Source organism: Amblyraja radiata, chromosome 25 (assembly GCF_010909765.2).
Source record: "Amblyraja radiata isolate CabotCenter1 chromosome 25, sAmbRad1.1.pri, whole genome shotgun sequence".
Taxonomy (NCBI): Eukaryota; Metazoa; Chordata; class Chondrichthyes; order Rajiformes; family Rajidae; genus Amblyraja; species Amblyraja radiata.
In genome coordinates, this window is record NC_045980.1 from 530,871 (window position 1) to 551,101 (window position 20,231).

Sequence of the window (20,231 nt, forward strand, 5' to 3'; positions counted from 1 at the left end):
ATAGCCCTGTTGAGAATCCGAACGGCACCTCGAAAAGACATAGGGATATCACCATATGAAATGTTATTCGGGCTCCCATACTTAGGGAAGGTAGAAGGAGTCCCAACAATACAAGGGAACGATGTGTTCCTGAGGAACTATTTACTGCCAGTGTCCCAATCTCTTGCAGAACTAAAAATTAAAGGATTGCTGGCCCAGAGCCCACCACTGGACTTTCCGATTCACTCAGTCAAGGCTGGAGACTGGGTATTAATAAAAACGTGGAAAGAAGAAAAGCTGCAACCTAAGTGGACTGGACCCTACTTGGTATTACTAATCACGGAGACAGCAGTACGAACAAAAGAGAAAGGGTGGACTCACGCAAGTCGAGTTAAGGGTCCTGTGGAGGCCCCACCAGACGATATCAGCCCGTGGACTGTGCGCAAAGGAGAAGAACCATTGACTTTAACATTTACCAAGAACCCGCAGGAAAAATGAAGATTTCGTGTTGGTGGGTCGTGTGTTGGGTGGTTACCCAACTTGTAAGTAATGTAACATGCTTAAAAATCACAATACCACAGAATAGAAGGTCCACCACCATCCCATTTAATGTATGTAAAGGAAAATGGTGGTGCGGCTATAGAATGTATGTATGCACCCATCCCTGTAAAGATTGGCACGCGGTGTTTACTTCATCAAAATATGGGTGGCATCGGACCACCTATCAAACTGATAGGTGGAGAGTATATCAAAACCCGAACGAGAAATTGCCAGGACGCGTATATGTGAGCATACAGAGTGTCCAAATACAGGAAAGTGGTAGGTATTGGATATGTGCAGATACAACAGGGAAGGACGCTTGTCTGAAGTTTGAGATAGAAGTGAAGCGAGATGGGAAGATGGGAAGATACGAGGATAGGGGAGAGGTGTTCAAGATAGATGACAGTCAGAATAGGGATCCCGGGGCAACACCATCACCACCAGTAGTCAGCAATGTCATCAGGGAAAATGAGTCTAAGGATCTGAAGATAATGATAGTAGCAGGAGAAACAGGATTAAGGCAGTTATATAAGAAAGGAATACCAACAGGGGGAAAAGGAGCCAACACCTGGCTTGCCTGGATGATGTACACAGCCAGAAGTATGCAACGAACCAATTGTTACGCCTGCGCTAGAGCTAGGTCTCAGCTGGTCATTGTACCATTTCCCCTGAATTGGGATAGAACACCTAGGGCTATGACATGTATACTACAGCTATTCACAAATCCGCTCTTACCAAAGAATGCGATATGCCAGAGTTATCATTACCTATTTCCGGCCAGCAACAACAATACGAAGGGCCGAAGGGAAGACCCTCGACCTCCTCTTGCAGAACTAAAAATTAAAGGAATTTACCATTCCTTTTGGGGAGGAGGGGTTTGAGTGCTATACAAGAAATAACCCAGAGGGACAGGACATGGGGGAGGTGCTCAACTGCAATAAGACGTATAACATAACGGCTGAGGAACAGGGGCCACTGTTCAATAGCTCCTGGCTGAAAAAGCAGATAGTCAGTAGAGCCGATGTCTGGTGGTGGTGTGGGGAGAATACCCTGTGGCCCCAGTTACCAGGGTCATGGACGGGAACCTGTACCCTCATACAACTGATGATGCCCTTCACCATAGCAGTAGAACATGCTGTAGAACTCGATAAAGGAAGCCGACGACAAAAGAGAAAGGTGAGAGGATCATTCGACACACACATCTATATAGATGTGATAGGGGTGCCAAGAGGGGTACCCGATGAATTTAAAGCCAGAAATCAGATAGCTGCGGGCTTTGAGTCCAAACTCTTCTGGTGGTCCACAGTTAATAAAAATGTGGACTGGATCAACTACTTATACTACAATCAACAACGCTTTATAAATTACACTCGAGATGCAGTTGAAGGATTAGCGGAACTGACAGCTACCAGCCAAATGGCCTGGCAAAATCGCATGGCCTTGAACATGCTACTGGCTGAGAAGGGAGGGGTGTGTAATGTTTGGCGAACAATGTTGCACATTCATCCCCAACAACACTGCTCCGGATGGGTCAGTGTCAAGAGCCCTAGCAGGTCTCACCTCTCTGTCTATCGAATTGGCTGAGAACTCTGGAGTAGACACCTCCTGAACCGGGTTTCTAGACTCCTGGTTTGGGAAATGGAAGCACATCTTTACATCAGCCCTAACATCAGTGATAGTCATGGTGGGGTTATTGTGTTTGTTCGGATGTTGTATCATTCCCTGCGTACGGGGATTGGATCAGCGATTGATAGAAACAGCCCTGATGAAGAACAGTGCTGCCACCATAATGGCCTTCAGAACACAGTATGACTAGCGAGAGGAGGATATGGAGGTGAAGAATCTTCTGCTAGCATTAGAAAAGGAGGAGATAGTGTAAATCAAGGGTGCGTAGCAAAAAAGAAAAGGATGGATTGTGAGGAAAGAGTTAACAGACATGGTTGATTTAGACTAGGGATAGAAAAATAACTTAGAAAGAAATAAGGTGTCAGCAGAAGCCAGACTGCTAGTAGAATAGAAAGTAACGATATACAGAACAGAGAGAAATTCTAGATAAAAAGTAGCAATAGAAATACTTCAGCAGGAGTTTTGAAAGAAGTAAGTGAAAGGGAGAAAGTACATAAGGTCAAACAGATCTGCGCAGGCCTGATGAGATTATATGAATATGTACTCACGCCCACTATGACAAGATGCCTAATTTAAATGCACATGCGATGCATGATAGGGGAGGTGCCTTTGACGTTGGGTGGGCGTTCCACGACGTTCTCGTGGGAATCTGGGCTTTATGTTATGATTGGAAGCTCAATGGGGAGAGATGAGAATGTGATAATAATGAAAAGAAATGTATAAAGATAGAAGACATCCCGATCCTCGGTGTGCCTCTAGGGGACATCAGGGGAGAGGCACCTATTCTGCAGAATATGAAATTAATAAAAACACTTCTTTGTCTGAATTTGTCTCAAGAGCATTTGTGATTTTTGAATCTCACAATATCATTCAGTTTAATTAATAGTGGCATAAAATTGGCGCTACATAATGATTTGTGTCTTCTCGTAATTTGAATACCCAAATACTTGAATTTTTCTGTTGCAATTTTGAAAGAAAATTTTAATAAGTGTCTCGCATCCTGTGGTTTTAAAGACATAATTTCGCATTTTATTCCAATTTATTCTATATCCTGAAAAAGAGCCGAATTCCTCAATTAGTGTTAATAAGGTGGGTATACTCGTTTGTGTATTAGTAATATATAAAAGAATATCATCAGCATATAATGAAATTTTATTCTTTGAGTCCTTAGTATTATATCCGTGAATATTCGGATGATTTCTAATCCTTTCAGCCAGCGGTTCTATCATAAGGGCAAATAGCAATGGTGATAAGGCACAGCCTTGCCTATTACCCCTTGATAAATAAAATTTTGGAGATAACATATTATTAGTTAATATTCTTGCCGTAGGTTTATCATAAAGTAGCTTAACCCATCTAATAAAATTCTCTCCCGTGTTAAATTTTTGGAGTACCTTAGATAAATACTGCCATTCTACCTGATCAAATGTCTTCTCTGCATCCAGCGTAACAACTGAAATATCTTCAATGTCTTCTTTATGAGAGTACATTATATTGAAAAGCCTTCTCAAATAATTAAATTATTGTCTTTTGGGTATAAATCCCGTTTGATCCGGATTTACCAATTTGTTAATATAATTATTCAGTCTTCTAGCTAGAATCTTTGCTAAAATTTTCTGATCGGTATTTAGAAGTGATATAGCTCTGTAAGAACCCGGTTCCTCTAACTCTTTATCTTTTTTTGGTATAAGCGTTATTGTTGATTCTGCTAAAGTTTCTGGTAGTTTAGTTTCGGTATAAGCCTGCGTGTATAAGTTGAGTAATCTTGGTACAATTGAGTCCTGAAATCGTTTATAAAATTAATTACTAAAACCATCTGGTCCTGGTGTCTTCCCATTTTTCAGTGAGTTTATTATTTGTTTTATTTCTTCACTAGTAATCCGTGCTCCTAATTCCTCTTGTTCTAAACTATCCAATTTAGGGAGATTGCAATTATCTAAAACATTTGTAATTTTACTATCATCTGTATTTATTTTAGTTGTGTATAAATTATGATAAAATTGGGCAAACCTTTTATTAATATCCCTTGGTAGTGTTAGAAGCTCACCCTTATCAGATTTAATTTTAGTGATAGTATTTTCCTTTTCTTGTTGCTTCAGTTGCCTCGCTAGTCATTTATGTGGCTTATCCCCAAATTCGATGTGTGCCTGTTTTGTAATTTGGAATAATCTTATTACTCTTGCCGATAATATTCTATTGAGTTTATATTTCAATAAGGTTATCTTATTATGTTTATCTATGGTTGGGTTAGTTGCATTGTCCAATTCTAGTAATTTTATTTCCTGTTCTATCCGCTGAAGCTCTCTTTTGTTTTCTTTATTTTGAAAACTTTGATAAGAGATTATAGCACCGCGCATGTATGCCTTAAAGGTTTCCCATAATAGTGATACGGAAATACCCGGCGTCTCATTTATTTCGAAAAAAAATTTTGTTTGTTCTTTTATATACTCATAACCCTGCGGGTTATTTAATATTTGTGCATTGAATCTCCAAAAAGGTTTTATACCCGGCATTCCCTCAATTTTAAGTATAAAAGTCAGTGGTGAATGATCGGAAATAATACTATTATGGTATGATGGTTTAGTCATATGCGGGATTAATTTTGTATCCAATAAGAAATAGTCAATTCATGAATAAGTTTTATGAACTGATGAGTAAAACGAATATTCCCTTCCACTTGGGTTTGCTATTCTCCAAACATCAGTAATGTTATTATTTTTTATATAAATATTTTAAAATTCACAGGTCTGTCTTTAAAACAAGACTGAAAACTTTTATGTTTACTTTAGCTTTCAGCTAAATCTTAACTACATTGCACTTTTAACTTTTGCACTTTTATAATGCATTTTTAACTTTGCTTTTATTTTCTTTTAATTCTTCTATTTTATTCCATTTTATTATTTCATTTTATTGTATGACATGTTTTTATGTGAAGCACTTTGAGTCTGCCTCGTGTATGAAATGTGCTAGATAAATAAAGTTGCCTTGCCTTGCCTTAGTTTTAACAAGGCGCTTCCCTACCTTTATTGATTTATCTAAATATGGGTCTATAACACAATTAAAATCTCCCCCCATTATTATATTTTGAAAATTATGCTCTGCAATTATATCTACTATTTTCTTAAAAAATTGGGGGTTATCAAAATTAGGCGCGTAGATATTTATCATAGTTAAGGGTGTATTATAAATTTCTCCCGTGACTATAACGTATCTTCCCTCTTTATCAGATATGGACTTCTTTAATTTAAAAGGTATACCTTTCCGAATTGTAATGTCGTGCCTCTTGCTTTAGACGTGAATGCGGCGTAATAGGTTTGACCTATCCAATTTGCTCTTAATCTGATCTGAGTTTGTTGTTTCAAATGCGTTTCTTGTAGGAAAGCAATATCTATATTTAATGATTTTGATTGTGCCAGAATTTTACGCCTCTTAATTGGCTCATTCGCACCTCTAATGTTCCAACTCCAGAAAGTGAGACCTCCGGTGTTTATTCGACTATTATCTTGCATTGGCTATTATTACCAGAATATATGATTCATGTGATGCAGCCAAGTACCTTGAAATCCCGAGTCCAGGGTTGTCCTTCATAATTTCTGCACTAGTTTTACATCTCCTGGCACTATTAAACATAATTAAGGGAAAGAGAAAAACATAAAATGAAGTGTTCATAAAAATTGTTAAATCATACAACTCATAATAGTGAATAAACAAAAAAAGTGAGTGTAAGTTATCAAAAAAGCGATATCTTACAAAAAAAGCCACCTATGGTAGCTAGGATTAATTTTAAATTGACCTCCGTCGATGGAATTATGCACTGGGCTTTGCCCCCCTAATAAAATATCATCCAGCGTTAGTCGGTTCCCTCCAGTTATAACCAAAATTATCATGTCAGGTCGGTTTGTAGCTAAAAAGTTTAAAATAAAATAGAAGAAAAGCTAGAAGATTTGAAATAAAATAAAAGTTATTATGGGTTAAAGTACCTCGTCATTAGTCACACTTTCCATTAACCTGTATGTTAGTTAATTCATAATTAGTATTTAGAATATATGTCTAACCTCCCCCATCCTTCCTACTATATAGTTAGTCATGTTAGTATAGTACATTAAACCTTTAGTGTTAATTAAGTTTATTGCGTATATATAGTTAATTAGTTAGTTAGTTATATGCTGTATATGTAAATAATAGATCATATAGTACTGAGACAAAAGCAGACCATCACGACTGTTTTTAAATTCGAAAACGAACAGTCTCATAATTCTCAGGGCTGAAAAACTTGGCGCAGAGCCTGCAACCTTGAACCTTCCATCTGTTGAGCTTCAGTCTTTCAATTCAAAATGAAGTTAGGACTCTGTTATTGAAAAACACATTCTTGCCAGATAAGTCTGTCTGAGAACCGTCTGAACAATTCTAGTGTCTTTTTTGAAACAAAAAAAAACAAGTTCAACGTGCGAAATGGCTTATTATTCCGTTCTTCCTTGAATTTTGTTTAAAATCTCCTGGGCATATTTGCAAGCTGAATCCGGATACGTGAATGAACGTTGCTTAGCATTGTACGTGATAAGCATCTTAGCTGGATAGATAATGCCGTAACAAACTTCAGAATGTCCTTGTAAAATACTGCTTGCCCTTTTAAACTGGCGTCTTTTTGCCAGTATTTCCTGAGTGCAGTCTCTGTAAAATCTGGCAATATTATCAGCAAATGTAAGATTTTCTCCATGGGTTGTCTTCTTTAATAAATTTACCAAAGTTGAAATATCTAAGAACTTTACGATAATTTGACGTGGCGGAGCATTAGCTCCTCTTTGCAAGCGACCAACACGATGAGCCGTATCTATCTTTGGTTTTTCTGGCAGTTTAAAAACATCTTTAAGTAAATTAGTGATAAAATCACACATTTGAGAGCCGTGCTCTGCCCCGTCTTTAACTCCTATTATTCTCAAATTCTGCCTCCTTGACCTGGCTTCCAGATCTTGACATTTCTCATTCCGTTTATTCGTCAGCTCCCAATTCACGTCGTGTAGTTTTTTCAAACCTGATATTTCCTGGCTCATCTGCTCCATTTCGCCCTCCATCTCTTCCATCAATTTTTACGTCTCTGTTAATTGCTTCCATATAATAACCATATAACAATTACAGCACGGAAACAGGCCATCTCGACCCCTCTAGTCCATGCCGAACACATAATCTCCCCTAGTCCCATATACCTGCGCTCAGACCATAACCCTCCATTCCTTTCCCATCCATATAACTATCCAATTTATTTTTAAATGATAAAAACGAACCTGCCTCCACCACCTTCACTGGAAGCTCATTCCACACAGCTACCACTCTCTGAGTAAAGAAGTTCCCCCTCATGTTACCCCTAAACTTCAGTCCCTTAATTCTCAAGTCATGTCCCCTTGTTTGAATCTTCCCTACTCTCAGTGGGAAAAGCTTTTCCACGTCAACTCTGTCTATCCCTCTCATCATTTTAAAAACCTCTATCAAGTCCCCCCTTAACCTTCTGCGCTCCAAAGAATAAAGTCCTAACTTGTTCAACCTTTCTCTGTAACTTAGTTGCTGAAACCCAGGCAACATTCTAGTAAATCTCCTCTGTACTCTCTCTATTTTGTTGACATCCTTCCTATAATTAGGCGACCAAAATTGTACACCATACTCCAGAATTGGCCTCACCAATGCCTTGTACAATTTTAACATTACATCCCAACTTCTATACTCAATGCTCTGATTTATAAAGGCCAGCACACCAAAAGCTTTCTTTACCACCCTATCTACATGAGATTCCACTTTCATGGAACTGTGCACAGTTATTCCCAGATCCCTCTGTTCACCTACATTCTTCAATTCCCTACCATTTACCATGTACGTCCTATTTTGATTTGTCCTGCCAAGATGTAGAACCTCACACTTATCAGCATTAAACTCCATCTGCCATCTTTCAGCCCACTCTTCCAACTGGCATAAATCTCTCTGTAGACTTTGAAACTCTTCTTCATTACCCGCAACCCCACCTATCTTAGTATCATCTGCATACTTACTAATCCAATTTACCACACCATCGTCCAGATCATTGATGTACATGACAAACAACAGTGGACCCAACACAGATCCCTGTGGCACCCCACTCGTCACTGGCCTCCAACCTGACAAACAACCATCCACCATTACTCTCTGGCATCTCCCATTCAGCCACTGTTGAATCCATCTTGCTACTCCACCATTAATACCCAACCATTGAACCTTCTTAACCAACCTTCCATGAGGAACCTTGTCAAAGGCCTTACTGAAGTCCATATACACAACATCCACTGCTTTACCCTCATCAATTTCCCGAGTAACATCTTCAAAAAATTCAAGAAGATTAGTTAAACATGACCTTCCAGGCACAAATCCATGTTGACTGTTCCTAATCAGACCCTGTTTATCCAGATGCTTATATATATTATCTCTAAGTATTCTTTCCATTAATTTGCCCACCACTGACGTCAAACTAATAGGTCTATAATTGCTAGGTTTACTCTTAGAACCCTTTTTAAACAATGGAACAACATGCGCAGTACGCCAATCCTCCGGCACTATTCCCGTTTCTAATGACATTTGAAATATTTCTGCCATAGCCCCTGCTATTTCTACACTAACTTCCCTCAATGTCCTAGGGAATATCCTGTCCGGACCCGGAGACTTATCCACTTTTATATTTCTCAAAAGTGTCAGTACTTCCTCTTCTTTGATCCTCATAGTTTCCATAGCTACTCTACTTGTTTCCCTTCAGCAAGGAGTCAAGTTTATTGTTATAATCTCTCTGCATTCTTTCCAATTCCTTTGCAGCCCTCGACTCCAAATCTTTAAACTGCTGGTTCAGGGACACGTAAAGTTCCTTTAATTCTCCGCAACTATTGTCAATTTTCTTAGAGAGATTATCCTCCATAGTGGAAAAGTTATTCTGAATTGTAGAATTCATTTTGGCAAATTGCTTCTGAAGATCTTTAGTAATGTCTTTAGTAATATTAGCTCTTACCGTTTCTTCCCAGCTTTTCATTTCTTTCTCCCTTTCTTTTAACTCTTTTGTTTCAGTTCTCACAGCCATTTCGATTGTTGGTTGTTGAGACTCCAGCTCCTCTCCCAAACTTTCAAAAGTGGGTTCAGGAGTGGTTTCAAGCTCATCCAGAGCTTTTTGGAGCTGGAGACTGATTGTAGTCTTCTTCGGTCCTCTCTGACCTCTTCTTTTTCATCCGATTTTTACCGGTAAAATAGTTTTAAATCCCGAATCCACCGGCACCGTTTGATGACGTCAGTACCCACGATGTTCAGCAATCCCGGTAAGAGTTTTTAAGTCGATCCTGGCATAGGAACCGACTTTAAACACGATTTGTCGGGAGGGGAGCTCAGTGCAGCTGTCTTCACTGCTTCATAGCAGCCACCGGAAGTCGAGACATTTAGCCTACTTCAGAATTCCAAAAGTGAGGAGAAATGACGGTAGATAGAAGGAGCGAGAGCTGAAGGGACAACAGCCAAAGTGCTTGGCGAACATTGACCGTTTGCTCACTGCATTTCATCAACTAAGGCATTATTTGTGTTTTTTCTTGATTCCTTTGGCATCTAAAAAGTTTCAGAAGTGATAAATCTGGCTGTAATTTTTTTTAAATCGCCCATGATCCTCTTGGGTTTTTACATACAAAATGAAAACGCATCGGAAGAAAGATTTACAGCCAGATTTATCACTTCTCAGAATTTTTAGATACCAAAAGAATCAAGAAAAAACACGAATAATGCCTTACTGTTGATGAAATGCAGTGAGCAAACGAGATAATTCCCAATATTTTCAATGTTTACCAAGCACTTTAGCTGTTGTTGTCCCAGCAGTTCTCGCTTCTCTATACCTTCAATTCACTTCACTTTTGGAATTCTAAAGTTGGGTACATGTCTCTCACTTACCCCGACTCCCACAAATTTTTTCAGCGCAAAAAATCAACATTTTGGCGGTTTTTAACAGGTAGGAAAGTATGCGTTTTTAGCATTAATAACATATACCGGAAGTGACGGATGTCCTCCAGATGGATTTAGCGGCTCCGTGCGTCGAGCCCTCTGACCCAGTGACCTTTCGTGCAACTCCCCTATATAAAATAAAACCATGTGTGATTGGAACTTTCGGTTGATTTAACAAAATAATAATCCAAATTGGTTCCATAGATATTTACTCCAACTATAACAATTACATTTTGAGTACCACAATACATTTGCATACACTACCGTGCATCCGAAGTGGCCAGTGAATCGAGAATCCAGTCGAAAAAAATATTTTTTAAAGAATATCTTATCTCCCTGAGTTGTTTCAGTGATACGAGTCAGGGGTCGCGGACGTTTTTGAAAGTGGGAAGGATGAACGTTCACTGATCACCGGCCTCGGGGTTACTAGTTGACGGAGCGGAGCGAACGAGCGGGGGAGGGTGGCACAATCATTATTTGTTGTTTTTGCTCAACCTCCAAAAGCTGGGGGATAATACAGGCCACCCCCAACTCAATAAGTGGGGGAGGGGGGGGGGGTGTATCCCCTATTCCACCCCCTCCTCCTCCTTTCGCTCCCTTTCTTTCGGGGCCGACTCTCTCTCTCTCCCTCCCTCTCTCCTTCTATCTCTCTCGGGCCCCACAGGCCCAGCCGCCTTCCTTCCTGCTCAGAGGTCAATCACAACCAAAGATACTAGAGGAGCTCTAGTATCTTTGATCACAACGCTTGCCCCATATCTCACACTGCTGCATATCTCGACTGTGAACCGCGCTGTGATTGGCCGTTGAGCGGAGGGGAGGGAGGATTTGGGGGGAGGGGCAGTCGGTTTCCGCCGCGGCTGGTCGTGGTTTTGCTGCGCTTACTGTGCGCTTGGTCTGAAATTCTAGATGTCGGAGGACCTCAAAAGAAGAGAAAAATACGCCTGTGGGCCGGATAATTTCAGGTTATGAAGCATGTTTCGCCATAAAAGTGGAGGGGCTGCAGCCCGGTCCACGGATTTTGGAAGTATTCTGCTAACTGGGAATAAATACTGAGACAGCGCAGCGCGGACACTTCCCGTCTCTCGGGCGTGCGCGCTGACACTTAACTCACGCCGATTCACACTTACACACATGGGCCGCGGAATCGGGGGCTCTAATACACTGTAACACACTAGAATATATTATAGTACAGTATAACACACTTTGACACACTATAACACTTAATATAATATAACTAATATAACACACTATAACGCACCATAATACAATAGGCAAGGCAAGGCAACTTTATTTATATAGCACATTTCATACACGAGGCAGACTCAAAGTGCTTCACATAAAAACATGTCATACAATAAATGAAATAATAAAATGAAATAAAATAGAAGAACTAAAAGAAAAGAAAAGCAAAATTAAAAATGCATTATAAAAAGTGCAAAAGTTAAAAGTGCAATGTAGTTAAGATTTAGCTGAAAGCTAAAGTAAACATAAAAGTTTTCAGTCTTGTTTTAAAAGTGGTCAAAGTTGAGGCAAGTCTTAAATCTTCAGGAAGTTTATTCCAGCTATTTGTTGCATAGTAACTAAATCCTGCTTCCCCATGTTTTGTATTTACTCTGGGAATCACTAGCAGATTGGTTTCAGAAGATCTTAGAAGGCTTATATAGTGGAAGCATGTCAGTGATATACTTTGGCCCTAAACCATGTAGTGATTTATAGGTGAGCAGCAGGATTTTAAAATCAATTCTCTGACATACAGGGAGCCAATGTAAGGATTTAAGAATTGGTGTAATGTGTTCAAATGTTTTGGTCTTTGTTAGAACTCTAGCAACAGCGTTCTGAACAAGCTGTAGCTACCTGATAAATAGAATAAAATAGAATATCACACAAAATACACAACACCCTATACACACCATAAAACATTGTAATACAATATCACACACTTTTACACACAATAGTACATAATAAATCACTACAACACACTTTAACACCATATTACACTATTATAATCACATTGTAATACACTATAACACACTATACACTATAATGCACAATATAACAACAGAACACTATAATACAATCACATTGCAATTCACTATAACATTATATCATTCTATATAATACACAACACAATATAATACAACACACAACACACTAATACACTATTACACACTCGAACACATTATAATACACTATGACAATGTATAACACACGATGTCACACGATAATACGTTATAGCACTATAAAACAATACAACACTTCAACAATACAACATACTACATACTATAATACACTACACAACATACTATAATACACTATAACACTATAATACACTTAAAGACCTATAACACACTACGAAACACTAAAACAGTGTTCGGTGGGCGATGCGTGGGCGGCGCGACTTTCGTCAGCAGCGGCCTCTGCAGTCCGTCTGTGTTTTTATTATTTAATGTCTTATGTTTTTATGTAGTTTTTGTTATTTTTGTTGGGGTATGTGTGTGGGGGGGTGGGGGGGGGGTGGGGGTAACTTTTAAATCTCTCCCTGCACGGGAGACCCGACCCTTTCTTTGTCGGGTCTCCGTTGTCGTTGGGGCTGCAACGAGGAGCGGCCTCCAACAGGAAGACCGGGAGCTGTGGTGCCGACTACTCACCTCACCGTCGCGGAGCTGGCCGAGTCCAGAGCGGGTGGAGCTGTGGTGGACGCTGCTGCGACCCGACCCCCGGAGATTCGGTGGCTGCAACTGCGGGTTTGGCGGGCGGCACCGGGAGCCCGCGGGTCCCTGGAGGGAGACCGCTTTTCAGGGCTTCCGCAATGGCGACTTCTCCCGCCCGAGTTGCGGGGTTGAAGAGCACCTGAGCGGGGCTTTACAGCACCGCCCCGCGCGGCTTGGAATGGCTGCGGGACTGCGAGCGCGCGCCGGGGGCTCTAACATCAAGACCCGGTGCGCGGCCTTGCATCACCCGGCGTGGCTTTAATGGCTGCGGGACAATTCGGCATCGCCCGCCAGGGGCTTTGACTTTGACTTTGACTCTGACATCGCGGGGGAGAGTGCAGTGGAGAGATAAGTTTTTTTGGCCTTCCATCACAGCAATGTGATGGATGTTTATGTAAATTATGTTGTGTCTTGGGTCTATTTGTTTGTAATGTATGGCTGCAGAAACAACATTTCGTTTGGACCTCAAGGGGTCCAAATGACAATAAATTGAATTGTATTGTATTGTATTGTAAAAACCCATATTACATGAAAATACAACACACTATAATTGCACTACAAAGGTGGAATCTCATGTAGATAGGGTGGTAAAGAAAGCTTTTGGTGTGCCGGCCTTTATAAATCAGAGCATTGAGTATAGAAGTTGTGATGTAATGTTAAAATTGTACAAGGCATTGGTGAGGCCAATTCTGGAGTATGGTGTACAATTTTGGTCGCCTAATTATAGGAAGGATGTCAACAAAATAGAGAGAGTACAGAGGAGATTTACTAGAATGTTGCCTGGGTTTCAGCAACTAAGTTACAGAGAAAGGTTGAACAAGTTATGTCTTTATTCTTTGGAGCGCAGAAGGTTAAGGGGGGGACTTGATAGAGGTCTTTAAAATGATGAGAGGGATAGACAGAGTTGATGTGATCAAGCTTTTCCCTTTGAGAATAGGGAAGATTCAAACAAGAGGACATGACTTCAGAATTAAGGGACAGAAGTTTAGGGGTAACATGAGGGGGAACTTCTTTACTCAGAGAGTGGTAGCGGTGTGGAATGAGCTTCCAGTGGAAGTGGTGGCGGCAGGTTCGTTGGTATCATTTAAAAATAAATTGGATAGGCATATGGATGAGAAGGGAATGGAGGGTTATGGTATGAGTGCAGGCAGGTGGGACTAAGGGAAAAAAGTTGTTCGGCACGGACTTGTAGGGCCGAGATGGCCTGTTTCCGTGCTGTAATTGTTATATGGTTATATGATCATATTGAATGGCGGTGCAGGCTCGAAGGACCGAATGGCCTACTCCAGCACCTATTTTCTATGTTTCTATAATATACATACTATGCCATTGCACATAATCCCTCCCAACACCTCCAAACACCTATGAAACATGGCTAAAGGGATCAGGGGGTATGGAGAGAAGGCAGGGATGGGATACTGAGTTGGAGGATCAGCCATGATCATATCGAATGGCGGTGCAGGCTCGAAGGGCCGAATGGCCTACTCCTGCACCTATTTTCTATGTTTCTATAACGCATTAATATATAACATACTAAGTTCACTACTACACCATAACTCACTAACATACGATAATGCACACCAACACCCAATAACACTCTATAGCACATTATGATACACTATGACATACTTTAACACACTATAACACTTAAGAAAATTCTACAGTACACTGTATATTATGAACACACTGCAATAAACGATAACACACTATAATACACTATAACACGCTAAAACACACCATAATACATTAAGACACTATGGCACACTATAACCACACTCTAAAACACTATAATACACTGTAACGCCCTATAACATAATGTAACACAATATAATGCGCTATATTGCACTACAAAACAACATAACACTATTACACATTATAATATACACAATACACCACATTAAATACACTATAATACACCATAACTTACTAACACACTATAATACTCCCTATTATACACGACAATGCATGATAATACATATTATAACACAATACAATGCGCTATAATGCACTACAACATAACACTATCACACATTAGTAGAGTGGATAAGGGAGAACCAGTGGATGTGTTACATTTGGACTTTCAGAAGGCTTTGGACAAGGTCCCACATAAGAGATTACTATATAAACTTAAAGCACACGGTATTGGGGGTTCAGTATTGATGGGGATAGAGAACTAGCTGGCAGACAGGAAGCAAAGAGTAGGAGTAAACGGGTCAATTTCAGAATGGCAGGCAGTGACTAGTGGGATACCGCAAGGCTCAGTGCTGGGACCCCAGCTATTTACAATATATATTAATGATTTGGACGAGGGAATTGAATGCAACATCTCCAAGTTTGCGGATGGCACGAAGCTGGGGGGCAGTGTTAGATGTGAGGAGGATGCTAGGAGGCTGCAAGGTGACTTGGATAGGCTGGGAGAGTGGCCAAATGCATGGCAGATGCAGTATAATGTGGATAAGTGTGAGGTTATCCACTTTGGTGGCAAAAACATGAAAGTAGACTATTATCTGAATGGTGGCCGATTAGCGGGGAGATGCAACGAGACCTGGGTGTCATGGTGGATAACAAGTGGATAACCTCACATTTATCCACATTATACTGCATCTGTCATGCATTTGCCCACTCACCCAGCCTATCCAAGTCACCTTGCAGCCTCCTAGCATCCTCCTCACAGCTAACACTGCCCCCCAGCTTCGTGTCATCCGCAAACTTGGAGATGTTGCATTCAATTCCCTCGTCCAAATCATTAATATATATCGTAAATAGCTGGGGTCCCAGCACTGAGCCTTGCGGTACCCCACTAGTCACTGCCTGCCATTGTGAAAAGGACCCGTTTACTCCTACTCTTTGCTTCCTGTCTGCCAGCCAGTTATCTATCCACATCAATACTGAACCCCCAATACCGTGTGCTTTAAGTTTGTATACTAATCTCTTATGTGGGACCTTGTCGAAAGCCTTCTGAAAGTCCAGATATAACACATCCACTGGTTCTCCCTTATCCACTCTCCTAGTTACATCCTCGAAAAATTCTATAAGATTCGTCAGACATGATTTACCTTTCATAAATCCATGCTGACTTTGTCCAATGATTTCACCACTTTCCAAATGTGCTGCTATCCTATCTTTAATAACTGATTCTAACAGTTTCCCCACTACCGACGTTAGACTAACTGGTCTGTAATTCCCCGTTTTCTCTCTCCCTCCCTTTTTAAAAGGTGGGGTTACATTAGCTACCCTCCAATCCTCAGGAACTACTCCAGAATCTAAAGAGTTTTGAAAAATTATCACTAATGCATCCACTATTTCTGGGGCTACTTCCTTAAGTACTCTGGGATGCAGCCTATCTGGTTCTGGGGATTTATCAGCCTTTAATCCATCCAATTAACCTAACACCACTTCCCGGCTAACCTGGATTTCACTCAGTTCCTCCATCTCATTTGACCCCCGGTCCCCTGCTATTTCCAGCAGATTATTTATGTCTTCCTTAGTGAAGACAGAACCAAAGTAGTTATTCAATTGGTCTGCCATGTCCTTGTAACTAATCTTTTTCTCTTCACATATCTATAAAAACCTTTGCAGTCAGTTTTTATGTTCGCTGCCAGTTTTCTTTCATAATCTATTTTCCCTTTCCTAATTAAGCCCTTTGTCCTCCTCTGCTGGTCTCTGAATTTCTCCCAGTCCTCCGGTAGGCTGCTTTTTCTGGCTAATTTGTATGCTTCATCTTTTGTTTTGATACTATCCCTGATTTCCCTTGTTATCCACGGATGCACTAATTCCCTGATTTATTTTTTTGCCAAACTGGGATGAACAATTGTTGTAGTTCATCCATGCAGTCTTTAAATGCCTTCCATTGCATATCCACCGTCAACCCATTAAGAATCAATTGCCAGTCAATCTTGGCCAATTCACTTCTCATACCCTCAAAGTTACCTTTCTTTAAGTTCAGGACCCTTGTTTCTGAATTAACAAAGTCACTCTCCATCCTAATGAAGAACTCAACCATATTATGGTCACTCTTGCCCAAGGGGCCACGCACAACAAGACTGCTAACTAACCCTTCCTCATTACTCAATACCCAGTCTAGAATAGCCTGCTCTCTCGTCGGTTCCTCTACATGTTGGTTTAGAAAACTATCCCGCATACATTCCACGAAATCCTCTTCCTCAGCACCCTTGCCTATTTTATTCACCCAATCTATATGTAGATTGAAGTCACCCATTATAACTGTTTTACCTTTGTTGCACGCATTTCTAATTTCCTGTTTGATGCCATCCCCAATTCCACTACTACTGTTAGGCCTGTACACAACTCCCACTAGCATTTTCTGCCCCTTTGTGTTTCGCAGCTCTACCCATATCGATTCCACATCCTCCAAGCTAATGTCCTTCCTTTCTATTGCGTTAATCTGCTCTCTAACCAGCAACGCTACCCCACCTCCTTTTCCTTTCTGTCTATCCCTCCTGAATATTCCTGGATGTTCAGCTCCCAGCCTTGGTGACCCTGGAGCCATGTCTCCGTGATCCCAACTATATCATAGTCATTAATATTAATATTAATAGTCATCATATCAGCTATAGCGGCTCTGAACCGGCCCTAATGAGTACCCCCCACCCACCCCCTTTGGACAGTCTCCCTCAGATGGTCACGTCAATCAATTCATCTTGTTTATTTATGTATTGTATTTATTTACCTTTCTTGTACATCAGTGGAGCTGCACACTAAATCTCGTTGCACTGACGTGCAAAGACAATAAAAGATATATTATTATTATTATTATTATATTATTATTATTATTAATAGCTATCTGCACAGTCAACTCATCCACCTTATTACGAATGCTCCTTGCATTGAGTCACAAAGCCTTCAGGCTTGTTTTTACAACACTCTTACCCCTTATACAATTATGTTGAAAAGTGACCCTTTTTGATTTTTGCCCTGGATTTGGCTGCCTGCCACTTTTACTTTTCACCTTGCTACCTATTGTTTCTACCCTCATTTTACACCCCTCTGTCTCTCCGCTCACAAATTTAAGAAACCCTTTCCCTTTAACACCATCCTCAACTATCCCATTTGACACCCCACCCCCCTTATTCAGTTTAAAACCACCCGTGTAGCAGTGGCAACCCTGCCTGCCAGAATGCTGGTCCCCCACCTGTTAAGATGCAATCCGTCCCTTTTGTACAGTTCCCCCTTACTCCAAAACAGATCCCAGTGATCTAAGAATCTAAATCCCTGCCCCATGCACCAGTTCCTCAGCCACACATTCAGGTCCCGTTCCTGCTCTCGCCAACAATAGGAGCTGGAAGCAAACCGAAGCCCTTCAACCCCCGGTAAACCTCTCTAAACCCCTCGAAACCACTCGAAACCACTGTAAACCCTTCTAAACTCCTCTAAACCACTGTAAACCCATCCGAACCCCCTGTAAACCCCTCTAAACGCATCCAAACACCTCTACATTCCTCTCAACCACTCTAAATACCTGTAAGCACCGCTAAACTCCTGTAAACCTCTCTAAACCCCTCTAACACTGTAAACCCCCTGTAAGCCCCTATAAACCCCTCTAAACCCATCTAACCCCATCCAAACCAATCCAAACACCTTCAAATCGCAAGAATCCTCTCTAAATGGGATCCTCTAAATTTGGACAATCGTCAGATGACCAACTACCTGAATGAGTTTTACTGCACGTTCGAATATCAGAAACATAACCCTGGTACCCCCTCCCCACCTCCCCAATCAACACAGCTAGACCCCAGTCTACATTTTGGGATGCTTCTTCAGATAGCAATGAACAAGGATCCTAGAATCATAGTGTAGAAACAGCCCTGTGGGTCCAACTCCTGCATGCCAAGCGAGATGCCCCATCCTGCCCGCATTTGGCCCAAATCCCTCGCAATCTTTCTGATCCATGGACCTGTCCAAATGTCATTTTAACCTTGTTATAGATGTGCCTCAACTACTTCCTCTAGCTGCTCATTGCAGAAATCCATCATCCTCTCTGGGTAAAATACATTGTACACTCAACCAATCTATTCCCCTCATGATTTCATGCACCTCTTTAAGATCACCCCTCAGCCTCCTGCGCTCCAAGTACAGAAATCCGAACATGCTTCAATAAGAAAACATACAGAAAATTTGTGGACATTTGTGAACTCTTGAACCTGATGACGTTTACAATAAAAGTGACACAAATTGTACCATGTCCTGGCTACAACAATCCAATATTAAACCCAGCACCTTAATTCCCACCAACCACATAGACAATTCTGCAAAGTTTTTATTAAAAGCTACAGTGCTGGAGTAACTTAGTGCGTCAGGCAGAATCTGTGGAGAACAGGGATAGGTGACGTTTCACAGAGTGCTGGAGTAACTCAGTGGGTCAGGCAGCACCTCTGGAGAACATGGGTAGGTGACTTTTCACAGAATGATGGAGTAAATCAGCGGGTCCGGTAGCATCTGTGGAGAACATGGATAGGTGACATTTCACAGAGTGCTGGAGTAACTCAGGGGGTCAGGCAGCATCTGTGGAGAACATGGATAGGTTGAGACCCTTATTACTCAAAACATTGCTCATCCATGTTCTCCAGAGGTGCTGTCTGTCCACCCATTGTGTTGCTCCAGTACTCTGTGTCTTATTGTAGTATAAACCTACATCTGCAATTCCTTGTATCACCTTTTATTAACAGCAGTCGTGTGAAGTTGAGCAAGCAGCCCCCATCGTGCGTTAGGCTCAGGTGGAACGGTACTCACAGTCCACTTCGTCCAGGATAAACTCATCGGAGGTGATGTCCAGTTCACCCATCAGCATCTCACCGCCCACTGCCTGCATCCGCTGCCCCTACACAACAGCAAAAGCCGGTATCATCGTACAAACTCCGGTATCATCGTACAAACTCGAAAAACCAACAGGTTTGTGGGTTAACGACTTCTGTAAAAATTGTAAATTGTCCCCAGTGTGTGTGGATAGTGATAGTGAGCGGGGATCGCTGGTCGGCACGGACTCGGTGGGCCAAAGGGCCTGTTTCCACGCTGTGTCTCTAAACTAAAATAAACCCATGCTGGCATTTCCACCCGACTAGCGCAAGGGGGGTTTATGTTGGATGGTGTTTTGGGGAAGATTTCTACCAGGATGGCTACAGGTGGGTAGTTTATGGCAGGTACACAAAAAAGCTAGAGAAACTCAGCAGGTGCAGCAGCATCTATGGAGCGAAGGAAATAGGCAACGTTTCGGTCCGAAACGTTGCCTATTTCCTTCGCTCCATAGATGCTGCTGCACCCGCCGAGTTTCTCCAGCTTTTTTGTGTACCTTCGATTTTCCAGCATCTGCAGTTCCTTCTTAAACACTGGTAGTTTATGGCAACTGTGCCTTCAGTCTCCGTTAGAGGTTAA